The 21,324-nt window shown below is 44.2% G+C and overlaps 1 protein-coding gene across 2 annotated transcripts in view; it reads left to right on the forward strand.

Annotated features, from left to right (window-relative positions):
- Positions 1-11,086: 11,086 nt before the first annotated feature.
- LOC115549668 (glutamate receptor, metabotropic 4) overlaps positions 11,087-21,324 on the forward strand; it is a 143,258-nt gene continuing 133,020 nt past the window's right edge. For both annotated transcript variants that reach the window (XM_030365006.1, XM_030364996.1), the window contains exon 1: positions 11,087-11,417. The gene's annotated coding sequence lies outside the window, so the exon portion shown is untranslated. The remainder of the gene's footprint in view (positions 11,418-21,324) is intronic.

The following is a 21,324-nucleotide window of genomic DNA, read 5'->3' on the forward strand; positions in this document are numbered from 1 at the left end:
ATCCCCGCTGCCCTCCAACATGTCCGCCGTGCTCTGCCCTATAGACCGAAGAGACAGGGTGATGAACCAGAGGTACTACCCATGGTGAGTGTGTGTGTGTGTTGTGTGTGTGTGTGTGTGTGTGTGTGTGTGTGTGTGTGTGTGTGTGTGTGTGTGTGTGTGTGTGTGTGTGTGTGTGTGTGTGTGTGTGTGTGTGTGTGTGTTGTCTTTGGATAACCACTGGCACCGCCTGCAGACCAGCAGTGGGACTTTCAGCTAATCGGTGAAATTACAACAAAACAATCAAAACATCTTCAAACCCCTTTGCAGACATTTGTCGGACATCTGAACAGGGTCTCACATTGAAACTGGATTGGCCGCCACACTGAGAAGATGTTGTAGATAAATGTATGGCATTCGGTGGATGCTTTCCAAACAGTCGTTCAATGTAAACACTATTAGGGATTTGAAAGAAGTTTAAGTATTTTCAGGATAGTAGCCTACCTATTTTAATGTGATTTATTCAGAGTACAAATTTGTCAATTGGGCTGAAAGGCTTAGGATCATAATTCAATGACTAAAATATAATGATGATACAAGCATGACTTCAGATTGAGACTCAAACAAATGCTTATCTTATCAGTTCAATATCCGGTCATCCTCATGATTTAGTCAACATCACGACCAAATCAAGAGAAAATCCAGTTTTTATGCTCTCTAGTCTCTGATCTTTTCCCCCAAATAACCATTTGAACACAAATTAATAGTTGGGATGATGATAAATCAGATTCATCCTTAAGAACTATAAATAAATTGAATCCGCAAAGAATGAACCCAAAAGAAAAAATAACAAAACACCGGCCCATGAGAAAGTAATTAAAGGGAGTTTAAATTCCAATGCTAATCAAATCTTACAAGAGACCATGACTTCCACACCATACACTCTCTCTCTCTCTCTCTCTCTCTCTCTCTCTCTCTCTCTCTCTCTCTCTCTCTCTCTCTCTCTCTCTCTCTCTCTCTCTCTCTCTCTCTCTTCCAGTGCCGTCTCCTGGCTGGTGACCACAACAGCAGCTTAGGTGTGGGGGTGGGGGGACTTAGCCCACTTTGGCTCACCCCTCCCCCAGCTTCACGTCCCCCCCATACCCCCCCTCCTCCTCCTCCTCCTCCTCCCCCTCCTCCTATATGCTCATCTGCAATTCCAGCCAGCATCCTCCCTGGGTGCATACGCGCCGGGCCATTTTTAGGCGCAGTGTAAAACCACAAGAGCGCTGCAGCCAAACTGAGTAACAGATGTGAGCTCAACGTCCTATTCCTGCCCTGCATCAGGCTTCCCCTGCTGCTGCTGCTGCTGTCCCTGGATGGGTCTGGAGACGCTTAGCACACACACATAGACACGCATGCATGTGGACACACACTCACACACACATAGACACACATGCATGTGACAAACACACACACACACACACACACACACACACACAAGCACGCACATAGACACGCATGCTTGTTGAGTTGACACACATTAACACACTCATATATATCAAACACACACACACACATGCATGCATATCGATTTTTATACTTACTTATGTGTTACACATACACATAGGTATGTTTGTAGGTACATATTTGTGTGCTTGCGTGTTCATACAGTACATGCATGCATACACAAACGCACGTGTACACTGACACACACACACACACACACACACATGCACACACACACACACGCACACACAAACACACACACAGACAAACACACACACACACACACGCACACACACACACACACACACACACACACACACACACACACACACACACACACACACACAATCCTCACGTCGTCTTCCTCCATGGAGTAAGACATCAAGTTTAGTAAATAGGACAGAGAGACACACGTGCACACACGCACGCACACACACACACACACACACACACACACACACACACACACACACACACACACACACACACACACACACACACACACACACAGAGGGGTAAGGTAAAGAGAGTGTGTTTGAGAGAGAGAGAGAGAGAGAGAGAGAGAGAGAGAGAGAGAGAGAGAGAGAGAGAGAGAGAGAGAGAGAGAGAGAGAGAGAGAGAGAGAGAGAGAGAGGCGGATGGGTGGGTGGGGGGAAAAGAAAGCAGCAGTTGCAGCGGGGTGGGCGGGATGAGAGCATGCGTGTGGGTGTTCTTTATTGTACTACACGGGGGCGGATGGAGGTTAGTGGGTGGGGGATGGGCCCAGGGTGAATCACTCCGCTCATGAGTTGTATCTGACTCACACAAACACAGGAAGTAGCCGCGTGCCGCTTGTTTGGTGAGCACACTGCCGCTGTATGCGCCGTATGCGCTTGGAAATCGGCGGGCGCCTCTCCGGCCACCGGGCATATATACTACTTATATCCGTACCTCAGTTCTGCCGCTCGGTCACTGATTCACTGTTGCCCATCTGCCATTTTTTTTCTCCTCTCCTTCTTTTCAAATAGTTTTCAGTTCCACATCCTGAGCTCTCTGGATCAATTTCCAGTGGGTAGATGGCTCACGTTTGTGACTCAGACGCCTGATGCTCTGAGGATAAAGATGTTATTTAAGAGGGTGTTCTTTCCAGGCCAGTCCTCAGGTGTTTTCGCTTTGTCTTTGTCTACAGTCACGCTATAATTATATCATCCATAATTGTGCCACTATTAATTCAGGTATGAATCACTTCATCTTGTTATTTTTTTGGGAGCTAGTTATTTTAACCTTATTCCACGTATTTTATTGTTATTCCCCATGTTTAATGTAAAGGGCTGATGTGTCTTAGCCTGAGTCCCAGAGCTTTGGGAGTCTTGGCTGCAGGAGTAGGCCTACCAGAGCTGCTTTAGATTTATTGTTTTTTCCTCCATTGTTATGCTTCAATGAACTGCCTACTCGCAATTCACAGGGTCCTAAATCCAGGGATTTCTGGTCGATGAGGCTCCATTATCAGCTTCCGAGTGAAACAAATAGGCCTCTTTTAATTGTCATTTGATTGCTTTATTTCACAAATACAACGTAAGGAAACCATGGTTGTGAACATTTCATGCATGAACAAGAACCATCTTCTAGTTCTCCAATAGATGGCAGACATGGATCAGTTACACATCAGCCCCTGGAAATGTGACGATCAAGGGACAATTACTCCATCTTGTGGACAAACCATCGGACAATGTCGCCCTTTTAAATATGAAAACCGAACCTAAGAGTAATGTCCAGCAGAGGGCAGCCGTGTGTTAAAAACAACTGATCTTATGATCATTCACGATTAACGCCTATTTTCGTGTTTGTTTGATCTAAAATTAGTTATTGCTGCTTTTTATGAATTCCGATTCAAAGGCAAACCTTGTCATCTACCTCAAACAAGTTCTCATCTGAGTCAATTACTGTGTTAGTGTCTGTCACAGTATCGTTTGAAAGAAGCCTCAAACATCTTGCAATCGGCCACTTGGTCGTCTCCACTCATCTGCAGGGCCCCGTAGAGGCCTGTACCTGGAGAGACGAAGGAGCCCATTCACTGGGGCGACGTTGCCATATTTGCAGAGCGGTTGAGGCTGGGCGGTAATAGATGAAAGTCGCCATGGCGTGCGACCGCGCATCGCTAGTGTTAAGAATTCATCCCGTCCCTCTGTGTGTCTCCCCTGATTGATCAAAAGGGACGGGGGGCCGCCTGCCTAGTTTGGGGCTGTCATCTGGCCCTGTGGCAGCTGCAATCTCTGGAGGAAAAACAGGTGGCGCGGGCTGCATCACCGCTGCTGGCTACTCAGGAGGCGACACAACCCAGATATATTGCTGCTTTTTTATTTGCCTCCAGGATGCCCTGCTCATTTCCTATGCAGAGTAAAAAACAAACACAAAAAAAACACAAGTCGAAGGCAAAGCGGAGCCCAGCCTTTACATTTAAGGCTAAACGCGAGGCAAACATCTGAGACAAACAGCCCTCCGACACAGTGGCTGATCCGCGGTGAGGTTTAACATTTGTCTTATTGATTTCATGTTGCCGGGTATTTTTCTAGGGAGCGTCTCACCTTTTAGGGCACGGGGAGATCTGCTCAGCAAATAGCGCTTGAGTGGCAACACATTAAGTGAGCGTCTCAGAAAGCAGCGGGGAACCAACGGAATACAGAGAGATAGTGATCCAGCCGTGAAGGGATATCAGATTTCCGGTCTCCTTTCTGCAGCCTTTACAGCAGACGGCCACCACAGCAGTAGCCTACCACAGAGGGACATGTACCAGTGGACCGATCCAATCTCTGACACCAGGACGCCCGTCTCTGGCGTGGGACCTCAGCCCCGTGTTGGGGGTCGTCCCCGGGTCCTGGTGTCGGATGGCCGTCTGGTGATGGATGACCGGAGTTGCAGGAGATGGACTGCCCTGCCTACACCCACAAGGGGTCTAGGTGAGACGGATCGGTCCATTTGTGATGCCGAGGGGGGCCCACAGCTGCATTAACTATTAAAGGGTGGTTATCTCAGAGTAATTGCACGCCAGGAGTCATGAAACCGACTGCACCAACCCTGGTGTGTATTGTGTAGGAGGGGCCACTGGCCTCCTGCACTCTGCGGTCTCCGTTCTGCAGGGCTGGAGTCAATAATGGGAGATGGGTTAAATATCACGACTAGGCCTACTACTGCTACTACCACCACTACTACTACTATTACTAAGTTAAGTATGGGCTACATACTATCAACACTTTGTTTAATACTACTACTAAGTCTGTACTGCCTACAGTACTATCAACACACTGTTTACTATAAGTCTGTACTGCCTACAGTACTATCAACACACTGTTTACTACTACTAAGTCAGAACTGCCTACAGTACTATGTTTACTACTACTAGCACTACTGCTACTATATCAGGATCACGTATTTTCAAAATGTTCGTGTTTTAAAGCACAAATTTCCGGCCGTGGTGCAAACAATATTATTCAAGAGTTATAATCAAGCCCAACACATCAATATTAGTGACAACCCATTAAATACGATATGATTTCTAGATGTCATGGCAACGTCCGCTCGCGACACTGGACTTGCGAGGCGTCGACGCGGACTTTCATTCACATAACCAAAAACAAGACAGTAGATGGCTAGATAAAATAAACATCAAGACATACAGCGCACCTGCATTTAATATATCCGTGAATTGTCACAATTTCTCAGAATCAAAGGTGAAAGTAGAAACGGGTGGCCTAAAGCTGTCATATTGTTCACAGACAAGTTTAAGTAGAAATGGGTGGCCAAAAGCTGTCATATTGTTAGTTATCATTGACTTGAAATACATGGGTTTGAAATTTGTGCTGTAAAACACGAAAATTTTGAAAATACGTGATCCTGATCACGTTTCAATAGATTAAATAACGTGACAGTGTCACGACTTTTCGTGAGACCGGGTTGACTATAACTGTGGTTACTTTAACTACAACTACAGCATCATGCAGCATAAATATATATTTCACAATAAATGTTAAGGAACAAATACAGGCTCCGAGGCTACATTCATCCACACCTTTAAGACCATATTCACTATTTGTTTGGCAATGGCTCTTAGAGATTCTACCCATTACCTGTTTATTTTCCCTCTGTAATATGTTTGTTTTGTATCTGTATCTTTTATCTGTTTACCCATCGCCGTTTCACCACCTATGGAGCAGTACACCCCACGCTGCCTTCAAAAGAGGGGAGTAACACAATATAATAAACCTTCTATTACACCGTATAATTCTCTCTGGTGACACCCTGAAAGAAGTCTCTAAGTCGATGCCTTAACAGCCGCCTGGCCCGTGGGACCAGCCAGCCGACAGAGATGCAGAGTGGGGCTGCAGAAGGCAGCCGTGGCACCGGGGGCCTGGATGGTTCAGCCTCCCCATACCCCCGGCGGAATAAATCATCGCAGAGTCCATTTTGCATCCGCAGTCCAATTAACCAAAAGGCGACCTGTGAATGCAGTTAGGTGGCATGATTAATTACGCTGCACTGACAATACTCGCTGTAGCTCCCACCATCCCAAAGGGCACACACACACAAAGCCCCTCTATTCTTTACCCGAATGCAGTTTCTCACTGGAAGCCCGGCGCCATATGAATGTACATTGTTGTTACGGGGTATATATTATTTTGCTTACTTGACTTGTTGTGTCTATGCCTACACCGTTAAATGGAAAGTGTTCAATGGAGAATCACGGCATCAAGTTCAGTGGCGATAAACGTCAAATAAATCGTTGAGTCTTCATCAACTCGATTGCAAGCACCAACGAGGTCTGCCAACAAAGCAAAAGAAAAACATTATAAACGTATCAATATAAAGGAGCTATGTACCTTCAGATGCCAAGTCCGTCTGATAAATGGCTGTAATACGTGCAATTAGGCCGCTGTTCCAAATTCCACAGCAAAGTGGTTAGCCTCACTTCCACGCAGCTCATTTAAATAGTATCTTTAATTGAACATAAAAAGCCAGAGGATGAGACGGAAGCGAAAGGTTAATGGGGGTGACACAAAGGGCAGACGCAGAGGGAACGCGTACCCCGTCCGGCCTGTGTTGCCGTACCGAAAGCCAATTAGGCTTTGTCATTAATTACACCCACTGCAGTCAGGCACAAGTCTGACCCTCTCCCCCTCTCTCTCGCTCTTTATCTATGACTGCTGCTGTTAATGACCTCCTTCTCCCCGTCTAGCGGATGTGGTCATCAACACTGAAGTCTGCAGCTTCAAAGTCCAGCAGAAAGGTTATAAATGAGGCAAAACATCAGGTGAAAATGAATAGAGGGGACAAAATAATCATGGGAAAAGAGGGGGTCAATGGAGTTATGGAATTGTTGGCTCTTTGTTTGGCCATGCCTGTTCGTGAATGTGTTATTAAGTTATGTAATCTTTCTGTCGGTCTGTCTGTCTGTATGAATGAATGAGAAGACCAATGATCTAGCTGGCTAGCTACTCCAAGGTTATATTTTTACTTTTATTTTTAATTTATTTCATTTTTGCTGGCAGGGTAACTTATTATCTTGTTATGATTACGTGATAGTATTCCCTATGTCTGCGTCAAAGTTAAGCCCACTGTGCAGTGTTTCAGATGTTTTTTCCCCCCTAGTAGTTTGCTGTTGATAACTGAGTTGGATAAAGATCATTTTATCTTTACCATGTAGGTATCTTCTCTCAAACTGCGCTATCTTCTCCCACGCATTTTCCTGGTCCGCCGGACTGTGTAAAAGGCATTGTTGTGATCTGGCTTAAGCTAGCTGAGGATTAAAGTCAAACATGACTAAGCCTAAACACTGAGATTGTTTAGGTGCATTGAGTTTCCGCCAAGAAAGAGTGTCACCATGTATAATAAATATATATATTTTTTTTTCTCTTTGCAAGCCGCCAGCAGCCAACATTTCACTGAATGTGATTATGGTTACATAATGTATAGTGGGGAACCGATCTCTTTCTTGGCCTAGATAAGCAGTAGATAAAGGAGCAAATGAAATGTGCCTAATTTCAAACTGAAGGCTGGGTTGAATTTATGCCACATCACCATATTTACCAGGGCAATATGCACACAGTTTAGATTAAGGGAAGTACAACAAGAGTCCTTTCAGCCTGTGTGCTGTTACAGCAATAAGACAAAGAAACAAACTAAAGTAAACAGAATGCGTTGCATTTAAATTGAAACATCAAACACACTGAAGAAAGCATGAAGTATGCACAGCATGGTTGAAAATGCTCTCGTGAAAGAAACCACCTTCCAAGCAACATTCAAAACAAGAAAAAGCAATAAAACCAACCCCCTTACCTGAAGACTTATCTGAAAACACCAAAAAGTTTGGGCTAGGGCTCAAAGTGTCACACACTGTAGAGGCAAGCAATATTTTTATGTTCTCAAGGCCACCTGTAATTACCTTGGCGTGGAGCAGGACCTGTGGCGCTGGCCAGACATACCTCACAGAGAGGAACTGTATATATTGGGACGTACTGCCAGGCAGATCCATGGCCCACAGCCCAGAACTCTGCTTATTGGTCACAGGGCCTGAACTGTGTCTTCCATTAGACCTTATGATTCAACCTACTGGCCAAGACACGTCTGAATTGTGTCTGTGTGTGTGGTGTGTTGTGTGTGTGTGTGTGTGTGTGTGTGTGTGTGTGTGTGTGTGTGTGTGTGTGTGTGTGTGTGTGTGTGTGTGTTTGTGTGTGTGTGCATGTGTGCACGTGTGAGAGAGAGTAAGCTAGAGAGATAGAGAGAGAGTAAGCGAGAGAGAGAGAGAGAGAGAGAGAGAGAGAGAGAGAGAGAGAGAGAGAGAGAGAGAGAGAGAGAGAGAGAGAGAGAGAGAGAGAGAGAGAAAACGATAAATCATAGATAAAGTAAACACTACAAATGCTTTCATGGTTGAATGGCATGGTAATTGGTGTTTACAGTATTTGTTTTATGAATCAGAAATAAGTGGCCTGAATGCCGCCGGCAGGGGGGGGGGGGTTCATGAAGGATCCAACACTTGGGGTGTGGGTGTCCTCCGGTGGAATGTGTCTCTCTTTGTCTCGGTAGCAGTAAGTGGGTTGAAGAGCACTGCAGTAACCCAATGCCAAAAGCATCTCCCCCTCAGCCTGCGTGAAGCTTGGACCGCCGGGAACAGCTGTGCCCCCCCCCCCCCCACCACCACCTCCCTCTCCTTCAATTTCCAACCTTTGTGAACATAATTGTGCATATCTACAAATGACCCGTTTTTCATTTCAGTGGAAGAATAACGTGTGGGTTTATTTCCATTCCCCTGGTGTTGGCTCTGCAGCAAGCAGAACACATGAGCTCTGGCGAGGATCTATAGGAGCAGGGCCGAGTGCTAGCACTGTCATGTAGGAAGGAAAACAGGCGTTTGAATCTCATTTTGCAGGTAAATCCTTTTTGGATTGGCAGGGGTTAAACATCAAGTGACAGGTAAGCTTCTTCTAAAGTCGCCTGCAATGCAATGGTTTGTGGTATTAAAGCTGTGGAAGAAGCAATTGTGTTGAAAATGGAGAGAAAGGAATTCTTAAACTTTAGTAAAGATTCTTCTTCTTGCAGGGTAGAATGGGACCCATACACCCAAAGCATCCATGATCCATACACAAGGTATCGGCAAAGACTAATGACCACTGCCTCCAGACCTCTCAGTCTGCTCTGCATTCATGTGGTGAATGATCGGGTATGTGGCAGTGTAGCCTAGGCTTGAGCTTTCATCCGGTGGTGCAGTTCATGAAAGAAGAATGTGACTCAGTGATGTCAGACCAACCATGGGCATTATGTGTGCATCATTGAATGCTAAACCCTCAAATGATGTCAAAACAAAAAGACAACACTCAATATGAGACCAATACTTGTTCATGAGCATTGACATTTGTTTTATCATATTGAATGCACTTTCGGTCGCTAACGGCGTTGACAATGTTCCTCAAAGACTCCAAGGGGTTCCGATTCACGGCCAGTGGACAGAAGAGAATGCATTTCATTAAGATTGGGTGCGCAAATTAATTATTGGAAGAGTGCTTCATATTGATGAACTGGCCAATCGATAACTGCAATCAGGGTTGTAATGATATATAGATATGAAGAGACGTGATCTCAATAAAGACTTTCAAATTACCTCAGGGATGATCCCATGCAATTATTGATCATTTGGACTTTGTAAAAATCTTGAAAAAAAAGCGTGTGCACCACCGTTTAATTGTGTGCATTTGGGATAGTTTGTTGAAAAATTGTTTGTGTTACAATAAGGGTTTGAAATAAACCATATGTATGACTCTTAAAATGACGCAATTGATATGGAGAAGCACTAGTGGGCACCTGAAGAGTAAATATTCAGGCACCAATCTGTTCTGATACAAACAGACATAAAATAAAATAAAAAACGGTTTCGGTTGAAGGTGCCACGCAAAGCAATTTCAGTATACATTATTTTGATATAAGATATGGTTACCCGGCTACCGAGTCCTAAACTGAAATAGCGTGAATGAGTTTTCTCTTTTCTAACGATGCATGATTTCGACCGGTTTGGCTCTAATCTTTTGATCACATAGAGAGATATAGATCACCACGGGGTGCTGTTTCACATGCATCCATGCATCCGATCACAGGTTTATTTCTAGAGGAGTCATATCGTATAATTGAAACCAAATGACGTTTCGGATAGTTTTTTAATCAAGACCAAAACACAAAGTGACATAAACACAATAACTGTACTTTCTTATTCCACATTGACGTGAAGTAGCCTCGGCATGCTGCACACATGCATTCATAATTTATGTTATTCAATGAATGATCACAACCACAACAGTAGGCCTAACTGTAAAACACCATATATAATATATCCAATAGGCCTAGTGTCTTTGAATAAACACAGCTCATAATACATGGGCCATTCTACCAAACAAAAACGGACCTCTGTGACTTAAACCGTGAACCAAGTTGATCAATCTGTCTGTTCAATGCAATCCATTTGCATGTTATATATTGAGCGTTGATTTCGTTTCAATAGTTCCCGTCCAAGAGATACGCGCAGTGTCGCTGCGTGCTTTCAGAGATCCGCGCTCCTTTTACGCTCCAAAGAAATGTTTGCTCCGCAGCGCGAGGTAAAGCAGGTTGGTGTGCTCTTCCAAAAAAAAGCACAAAAAATCCGCACGATTTTTTCTTCATTTCAGCACCACGGGCCACTGGACAGAGGAGACGGTGACGCCGGGACTGGAAACAAACAGGAGGAGCTATGCTCAGAGAGGGTCCCTAATTATTTCGTTAACCCGGTCTTTCGTACGCTATTTCCGGCCTTTCATTTCGTATGATCTGTCTACACCTGAAAACACTGTAGCTAGAAGAATTAGAACACGACAATAATAACAAAATCAGCGAAATTTAGAATGAATCGATTCGAAGAATAAGTTGACAATGCAATAACCGAAACATGTGACGGAGCGGATATCTCTCTGAGAAATCCCGCTCTGCCGCCCCGTGCCCATAAACCCGTGTGACTGAAAGTCCCGCCCTCTTGCATGCCCATAACGCTTATTGGGTGCATTCCTTTCGAGGCGTTCCGTCGTGAGATGAGAAGCACTGGGAACGAGGTTAGAGAGAGAAGGGGTGGGGGGGGGTTGTTTGAGATTCGTAAAATTCTAAGGAGTTGGTGGAATATCGCAGCGAGGAGGGAGGTGCTGAAAACCTCCACCCTGCATGGTGTGCAACTTCTATCACTGGTGGGAAAACAAACTGACCTTAGAATCCTTTTACTTCACTCACACCTGTTTTTTTTTTAAAACGCTTCACACTGCAGAACATTGGGGTGCAGAACATTCTTCAAAGAATGCGAAACACAGAATCAACAAAGCAAAGACGACACTCGGACTGAATCAATGGTATTGCAGAAGTTGACGTCCCTGCTCAGTTTGGACCTACACCACTGAGGTCTGGATTGAAAGGTAAGGATGCATTTGGTCGTTGAGCGGACCTTCAGCGCTTCTTAAGCATTTGAGGCTGTCTTCGTGATGCACTCAGAGATGGCACTGTATACGTATCCATGTATGGGCGCATCTCCAACGGTGTGCATGCAAACATCTGTGTGCTACATTCTCAGGTTTGGGAAACGAAAGCGCATTGAAAGCGCATTCGTCGTGGAGTTGTGGATGCTGCACCCGATGGATGAATAATCTAAATGTATTAATGATAAGCTATAAACAAATGAATGCTTAATGTTGCCATCATTGGCTGGGTCTGAATCGGTGGATGGGGCCACTTAAGAGCATGGCTTTCTTTGGAGACTCTCCACACCACCAAGGCTGTCCATGCGCATCCCAGAGACCTGGCTCTTGGGAGTTTCCATCGAATAGGACTCAACAGATGAATCACCGCTATGGATTGGCTTTTACGCCACGACAAAACAGACTTACATTTCTAATTGCGCTTATGGTAGACCTCATAATGTGTTTCCCCTCCCGCCCTTCACCGCATCCCTCTCTCCTTCCGCTTCACTTGAGTGTCTTGTGTCTTGCAGATATACGCATAGGTTCTGAAGCCTAATCAATGGAAAGAGCTTCATCATGCATTTTTACTAATCATTTTTTTTTTTCATGTGAAAACCATGGCTATATAAGTTGCAGTGAACGTGTTAGCTCACAGAGGAGTGTGTGGTGGTTATTATGCAGGCTGGCCGTGGCAACGAAGTGTAATGCATTTAATGATTTTCAAGTGTGATGGGATGGCCCTGGTGATTAATACCGTCTGGATCATGTCATTATGCAGCCCTTTTCAGACAAGGCTTTTATTTTCCTGCCAATTCCGGTTGCCTGTTAGTCAGTTGATATTTTAAGAAATATATTCTCATGTTTGCTATTTGGTTATGTTATCTCAATTGAGGTTGAAGTATAGCATTGATTGAAAATACACTAAGAAAAATAGAAAGAAAGAAAAGAAGATTGTTTTTACAAAGCTTAAAGAATATGGTGATTTCTTCAATCGGTTCTCTTTTCTTTGCCTATTCCTGTTCAGCAACTCAGCTCTCCGTCTAATCTGAAAGAGCATAAGGTTGGCAGCAAGGTGCTGAGCCCTCGTCCAAGCGCTGTGACTGTCTGTCTGTCTCCTGCCCCTGCGTCTTGCCACAGAGGAAATCACTGTGCAGTATCACACCTTGGTTTCAATTTTCATCTGTCGGCAACATGAAACAAGCCTGGAGAGAGCAAACCATCACACTTGCGCCAATTTGTGGCATCTTGTTGCGTCGTTCGTCACATTGTTTTTCTGTGATGAAAAAATAGACGAGGAAATGGGGTTAAGAGAAAAATTAATAAGAAATATATTATGTCACCACCAGTGAATGCCCTTACCAATGCCACAATTAGCTCATCCGGTCCATCCTGTAGCTTCACATGTAACAAGACAACACAAATCGTATTACTCCATCCTTTGGTGGAAAAAATGGTGGAGGCATGTGCATATTATTTAATGTGTCGGCCTATAGAAGTTGCAATTAAGGCAGCACATGCTAACCTTATGACATAGCTTCAAAATTAAGTAAAGCACAAAATAAAACATCGCACTGAAGGGAAACCTTGCCCTGAAGTATGAAACGCAATCAGTGCTAATCATAAATGTTGTTCTCCCAGTAATCAAATCATCCGTCTAGTTAGAGTTTCCCACAGGGCTGTGCCTCATGGGAATGACCACGCACGCCAAACCTATTGGTTTTACAAAGGACACTACAAATAACCATCAAACGGTGTCAAGCCCTTCCTAAATATTCTGCTGATTAGCCCCAAATCCCCATGATTAATGTGTCAAACAAGCCATGTTCAACTGTTCTTTGTCTGTGGCTTAAGATGAATAAAAAATACACATCTTATAAAAGAGAGCACATAGAAAGATAAATAAGACCTAGAACAGTGAGAAATTAAAACAGAGATATGGAAAATGGGGAAGATGCAAAGTTTTTGTTGTTCTTCGTCATTGTCCCGGGGTCTGACGTGTATCTGGTGTTGTGATGACGATCTCGAAGTGTCTTCCCCACTCACAATGCTCATCCTACTGCTTCAGTCATTTAGGGCAAGGCTTCCACTGATTCATGTTACACTTGGAAGTACACATTCATCATTTATTCATCCACTTATTTTATTCCTTTTTATATTATTGTCTTTCATCTGTTGGGACGTGTGAGAAAACACCTTCAGTGGAAGCAACAGTGGACGACTGACCGGTGCAGAAAGAGCTAAAACCCTAATCAGCATGGAGCTCTTTATTAGCAACCTGTTGACACTCTCAATAGCCATCGGCTGGCACTCAGCGAGGTTGGCAATTTACCAAAAGCCGTATTCACTTCAACAGTGTAGTCCTGTGACAAACTCAAATGACCATTTTGCTAATATCCCAGTGTAAAGGATGTGCCCTGTTAATGCATAATCATTAACACTGATCATCACTGAGCTGGCCCGTCCCTATTGAAATCCAGGCATACTGCATGTCATCGATTGGGTTGTGTATGACATTACTCACTATTGACCACACAGAAGACCTTTGGGTCGCAATACTTTTAAGACATATTTGTGTCTCAATACTATTCTGACAAAAATGTTTTCAATGGTCTCAAAAAACACATTAATTGTCCACAGATCTAGTTTGTTTTTTAACAGATAATCTCATAACTACTGAAGGAACCTCTCCAATCAAGTATCCAATGTTCACTATCCAGGTTTTGATTGGCGCCGCTCATATATAAACAAATAAGCAAACTCTCCCTCCCCTTCCCCAGTCTGCCAATTAGCAGATGAATGGCTGCGTTTCTGTGTGGCAAAGCTGTAGCAATTGGCCTGCATAGAACGGGATTGGCGACATCCAAAATAAGGGAGACGTTCCCATCAGCTTAGAGTGCTGCGTGGCAATCTGTATGCCATAGTTCCTTCATTATCTGGATAAGAGGGGAGATCATGGGAGACCCTATCCGTACTCTGGCTTCCGGAGTCCAAAGACAGAATTGACTGGAGACCAGACTAATTGGGCGTACGCGTACTGAGTATCTCCAGGGCCTAACGAGTTTCCCCCTGTGGTTTGTCCATGTTGATGGGTGACAGACCCCATGAATATGCGAGAGCACGTCTTGAGACTAAAGACACCCCACAGCCCCCCCCCCCCCCCCCCCCCCCCCCGCCAGAGCATTAGCGGAGATTCCACGCAACATTCAAATGGCCCGATATAAATAATGCATCAGCCACGATAAATAAGCCCCATGATATTGAATGTATTCATGCGATTCAATAATCATAGTCCAAGAACCAGCTGCTAACTAACTTCTAAACAATTACCTTTGTGGAAGGGAAACAGAAGCTCTTAACAATACTGTTTGTGATGCCGGGGGACGATGCTCATGGCTTTGGGCCGATAAGGACGTCATAGAGTCACACGTTGGATAAAGCAACCGTGTGCACCATGGATGGGGCAGACATACCCTATCTTGACAAGCTTTAATGCATTTTTCAAAATAGCGTGTCAGGGAAAATGAGCCAGAGCACTTTTTTTTTATTCAGGCCTGGTTTCCCCTGAAACAATCAGGGCTCTCTAAATGAGTTCTTGTTCCGCACGCCACCACTCATCAAGACGCTCTCTGGCCAGTAGCGATAGAGACGCCCCCGCCCGGCCCCAATCTTAAATACTGCTGTTAACAACACACAGAGCCTCTGGGTCTGATTGCCATTCATGTGACACAATAGCTGGCTGAAAGACACACGGCCACGCCAAACGAATCAACACTTTTTTGTTTGAGTGAGAGTGAATTTGGTATGAATATTTCAAAACAGTTTCCGTGTTGGAATTCTATCTTTTTATTTATATACACAGCATTTCAAAAGTGATTATCATCATGTTGAATTATGTGTTTCTCTCTCTCTCTCTCGTTCGCTCATTCCCCATTATGCTTGTAATACACAACATTCTCCATTGATCCACTGTTCAGAACGCCCATTCTCGTTACTTAACCATTTCCTTAAAGAGAGACGAATGGAGGGGAAAAGGGAAAAAGGGAAAACAGAGGAACCAATCCAGGTTCAACTGTCACTATGTGCTGGACATGAGTTATTACATCCCCATTCTCACCTCGTTTTCTATTTGCATTTTCTTTCCCCCGGGCAAAACTCCACCGTGAAACTTGAGGAACTCTTCAGCACACAGTTTTGGGGGCACAAGGCATTACCATACTGGCTCCATCAATGTATGCTACCATGCCTTTTGCTGCAACCCTGCGGATATGTGAGGATGGAGAATACAATTAAGCACACCATCGATCAACATCCTACGTTGTAGGTGAGTTACCAATCTCTAAAAGGAGGTTGTGTAATCCGGTGATTAGCGGATTGACCTCCCCGAGGGCACCCCCTGAGTTAGAACCCAAATGTCCCCAGTCTACAGGCGGCAGCCTTGAGCAAGCTGCCCTCTTACCCCTACCTGCTCCCTGATGACATCCTTCTAAAATAGAAAGACTTAATATTGATCGCAAACAATCACTGCAGTGAAGTATTGTAAAATAGTCTTCTCATCCCGTGTTTCATTGTTGTGTTTCACCAACATCTCCATAGTGCATGCAAATCTGCCAGAGTTCACTCCTCAAATCCTCCTGCTACGTACCTCCCTTCCTCAGTGTCCCCGGCAGTGAGTCGTCTCTGTGTTTACAGCGCCGGGGATTAGTCATGCGGAGCCACCGCAGTGCTTTCTGCCTTCATGTCACGATGATCGGCTTTTTCTTTTATTTTAGTGGAGAAAGGAAACATGATTAACTGTATTGTAAAGACAGTGGAGGGAAAACACTTGTAGTTGGTAGACACCTTGCAATCAAGCCTGGTAGCCGTTGTTGAAGGGTACGAGTGTGTGTACGAGTGTACGAAATGGTATGTTCGTTGGAGCCACTTAGGATCTCGGGAGCGACCGCAGAAACAATAACAAAAATGTTAGCTGAAAAACATGGGGAGTTGATGTGGTGGCACTTAACAGTAATGGGCTACGCTTGGGTTATTCGTTGTACCTTCTGCTATTAGCCTAGCTAGAAGCCCCCCACGGCGACACCCCCACCTCCTACCCTCTGACCCCCCCTGATTTTGCAGAATCACTGTCGTATGAAAGCATCTGGCGTCAGCGACTATAGGAAAATGATGATCACAGGCAGAGTTTGTTCATTAAAACGTCATGTCCCCATTTGTTTTGTGAATGAAGATCAGAGTGGTCCACACTTTGTTTACAACATCTAGGCCATAAGAACTGGCTGGATGGTACAGAGTCAATACAAATGGTATTCAAGGACTTGAAGAAGAGACTACATGCACACACACATACACATACATGCAGGCATACACACACACACACACACACACACACACACACACACACACACACACACACACACACACACACACACACACACACACACACACACACACACACACGTGGACAAACACACACACACACACACCAGCACTGCGAAAAACGCTGTAGCCCACACTCTGATGGCAGCACAGTTTAGGGGAGAATGTGGAGGCGCGGATCACATACGGCACTCTTTGTAGTGTAACGAGGTACGACGGCTCGTTGGATGGCAAACTTTCTCTGTGTGCATCATTTAAAGAGGCTGATCCTGGAGATGAGGGCGGCGGGCTTATTGTTAACCATGAGCATTACAGAGGAGAATACTCCATTGAAGCAGTCCCCCTCTCACCCCAAGCTGCTGCGGGGCAGGCCTGCCTCTGCTGAGACACACGCTGTGGGAGTATCATTTGAACAAAACTACTACCGTCCTTTCATGAGTAGTGTGTGTGTGGGGGTACTCCAGCAGAGAGGTCGCCGTGGCGGCGGTTGCCGTGCGCCAGTGAGTCATCACGGCAACCCCTTTCAAACAGAGCCAAGATTCTAATGGAAAGCTCTGTCTCTGTCACCTGACTGCCATTTGCTCCGATCTATTAAACTCTCTATATTCACTGAGCTGCGGGCCTGGCTCTGCCTTCCAGTGACTACTGCGAATTCCCCCCGGTGTTGTTTCAATTAGGAGGCGGGGTCTGCAGGCCGGAGTCTCATCACAAAGCAGTATCGCTGGCTGAACATTTTATCGATTTTCTTTTCTGTTAAATATTATTTCGCTGGTTATTTGGTTTGGGTGAACTTTGGTCTTTGATTTAGTGGCTTCGAAGGAGAACTTGAGGATTTGTCCACCTGGACCCAGTTCTTTGTTCATTTTGCGTCCAAGGTACTCATGCAGGCTGTTTTGTTATCCTTTGGGGCGATAGTGCCCCGTTGATGTCGGTCCTTCAAAAAGCGTTTTTTTTTTGCCACTGTCAGGCGTAGATTATATTAGATCATTATGGGAAGGATCCAAACAGAAGAATAAAACGCGTTCCTTTACCTTTCGCTTGTTCGCGGCCTGTATGTTATTGTGTCCAACCAAGCTTCGCTCAATGTCTGCAGAACCGACCTCCACACCCAGCTGCACTGATAGAAGTGCTTTGTTGGAAATGAGGGAGATCAGTCATGGACAAGGGGAATAATTATGTCTGTTTATGTATTTCAGCCCACAATATATTATGTAGGCCGGCACCAAATATCGTAACTGTCTCTCAACGAATACGTCTCTCAAATTGATTTCTGAACGTCATTAATTCATCATGTGGCTATAATTGTGTGGGTTCCGTCTGCCTGAAACAACCAAGTATATTAAATGTCTCTCCAACCAATCAATCAAATTTGAAGACAGGCTATTTATAAAACTGAACACAATATGGATGTGTGCTATTGTGTCGGACACACTTCGCCAGATGCTCAGAGAGGCCTTCTAAACGGCTTGATTCAATATTAATTGTGTGCTCATATAACTGTATATATTTCATTATATCCTACCTTATCTCCTACTTAACAATGTAGGCCTTTCCTTCAAACAAACACTACCGTTACACCTGTTCTGTCTGGAGCCCAACATCTCCTTAACTTGTTGGGCCTTATTGGATACATCGCTTGGCTTGTAGTTCTGATCGTAACTGACAGGCCTATGGCGCTTGATAAATACATAGACTTCTTCCGAACGCAAGACGCAGTCTGAGGGTTAACCAATGTCAGACCAATGTCTAAGTGAACCTTAATTCCTAAAATGGAAGTAATAAGCAGGAAATCTAAGAAATATTTCTGCCTACCAGTTCAAAAAAGATGAACAAATAAATACAAATAATATATAAGCACAGCACACCATGTCGCTGTCATGGTGGGATTGGGAACAGGGTGGTTGGGGGATGTCCTCATGGGGGGGGGTCCTCGCAGGGGGTGGCCCTCACGCACATGTAGCATGGAAGCACTGATAGTCACACTCTCACTGGGATGGATGCAGTCAGCCGACCCTAATAATCATGTGATTGCTCATTATTTACAACAGAGATGCATGCTGTTAGAGATCACTTTCAGCTTAGCAAACAAATTACCCCTCTGAATAAATCAATCGATACGCACACCACCCGATTCAAGTAGTGTGGACTGGAGGAAAAAATAAACATCACGGTCCTAATTCTGAACCAAACTAAATACACACACACAAATAAGTAGTTCATATTGATCAAAGATTTATGAAGGTTGACATACCGTTACTACTGTCGCAAATTTTTACATATTTAGAGAAGCGATGGTTAATTATTTAGGCTGATGTTTTACATAAACAAACAGAACAGCTCTCTGGACAGGAAGCTCTCCCCAGCAAGGGTAGTCTATCCCCCCTGTGGCGGCCCAAGAACCATTAGACGGGATGTGAGTACAGTGGAGGTAGGGTCAGGCTCTGTTTTAACATAAGACTAAGAACAAACAAGCTCAGCAGCCAAAGGGAATTCAGGCTGGCCCGAATTTATTATTTCAAGCTTTGGTTAATGGTTAACCGGATCCACTCATCGTGTTCGGGTTCAACTTTTACGGCAGAGCTTCGAATGAACCTAAAAGTCAAACAGCCTCCATATGAGAGTAGCTTTAGTTTGTTACGTATTTTAAGAATCTAAGCTACCCACACATAGACCCAATGAAGCAGGGCCAAACATATAAGCCGTAAATACTATACATAGCCACTAGGGGAGCAAGACCTTATTGAAGGCGGCTCCACCACAGAAGGCATCACCTGAAGAAGCCGAAGCCACGACGCCCACTAGGCCACGCCCACTTGACGGTCCCTTACCTGTGCACACTACCAGAAGGGGACAGAGATTTTCAGCGACACCCGCGAAGGGTCACGGGCCTCTGCCCGTGGCCCATAGTAGCCAGAGTTATTATCTCTCAAACGTGTTCTACACAATTCCTAGAATTCCCTCCGTATAGCTTCACTTACCATGCCGAAACATGCCGACGACTTTATAATAAATGAAGTGAGTTAAAGCAACCCGGGATTGGACAACTTTCTTCGAGAATACTCAACAAGTTCTTAACAAAGCAAAGAGTGTTTGAACATTGTGTGTTGTTTGAAGAAAATTTAACTGCAGGACTGTTGTTTGATATTGTTTATTCAATTCCTAATCCCTTATTATTAGTAGGTAGAGCTCTTTATTATCCATCCGCCTTGTTAAACAAACCCCTCTTAAACCATTAACCATTTGCAGAAACCAATTTTTCTATGGCCGCAAATTATTAGTGGGATTTCAACCATGGGTGAAATAAACCTGGGGAGAACCATACAACGTTAATAAACAAAACTATTAGTGTCTAGAGAGAAGTATATTAGTAGTAAAGCCAGTTAGTTTAAGTCTCTATGTATTACAGATTCTTAGACTGGACAACAGGTTTCAAAGCGCTACCAAAGTATTTCAACATGGGTGAATTGTAACATCCAGCTTGCATTGCCTAACTGCCTATAGCCATTCTAGAAAAGGTTTGGTGAGCGTCTGATCGTTGTTATGCCTAACAAGAATATAGATTTGTGGTATTGAATGGTAGCCTCTCTCTCTGTTTGCAGACGCAAATAAACTACCATTTTATTACATTCAAAGAGTTTTTTAATATGCACTAAGTTGCTCTAGAATAAACAAGAAATAAAGCTTTGATTGAGACCAAAAACAATAATTGTGTTGACAATCGATCAAGGAATTGTAATATTGTTTGCAACCCTAATTCAGGCATAATATAACCTAACCTTCTTAGTGCTCATAAACAGAAACAAACCAATATCTGAATATTCAACTTTTATGATATCCTCCTAACCTATAAATTACAAAGTAGGTTAAACCCTCCGTATCTTCTGAGACATTTTGAGATCAGGGCTTTACTATCCTGACCGCCAGATGGTTTGGCACACACAACCATCTGGGAAGCTGTCCTCAGAAAGGCAAAATTAAAAAAAAATTGGCAGTTGAATGGATGAACTCACCATCAATCACCTAGCACGTAGCTCACGACGTTCCTCTGCGGAACTTAAGGCCTGGCAAGATGAATCTCGCTACATCATGAGCTCACATATCCAGTGGCCTCGCAGGGTTAGTGCTTTACTGCAAAGACCAGCTTTTTGCCGATTACATTTTTTTATCAAATAAAATCACCACCCATTTATGAGGGTCTTTCTGGTCTTTTTCTAAATAAACAAGAAATACTTGTGAAGGAAGAGTAACTGATGACAAGGCTGTCATCAGAGTAACTAATGACAATAAGACAAGGGAGCAGCATGCCAAGATGGAGGGCATGAAGATGACTTTCGAAACACATTAACACCAACATATAATCTAATTTACACCCGATTGTACAAAACAAATACAGAGTGTGTATGACCTCATTGACTCATAATACTCATCAACTCCCTCCCTAAGTTTCTCTGCCATTAAGAAGTGTTGCATTTCCCTCCTGTATGATTGACGG

This window comes from Gadus morhua, chromosome 1, assembly GCF_902167405.1.
Source record: "Gadus morhua chromosome 1, gadMor3.0, whole genome shotgun sequence".
Lineage (NCBI taxonomy): Eukaryota > Metazoa > Chordata > Actinopteri > Gadiformes > Gadidae > Gadus > Gadus morhua.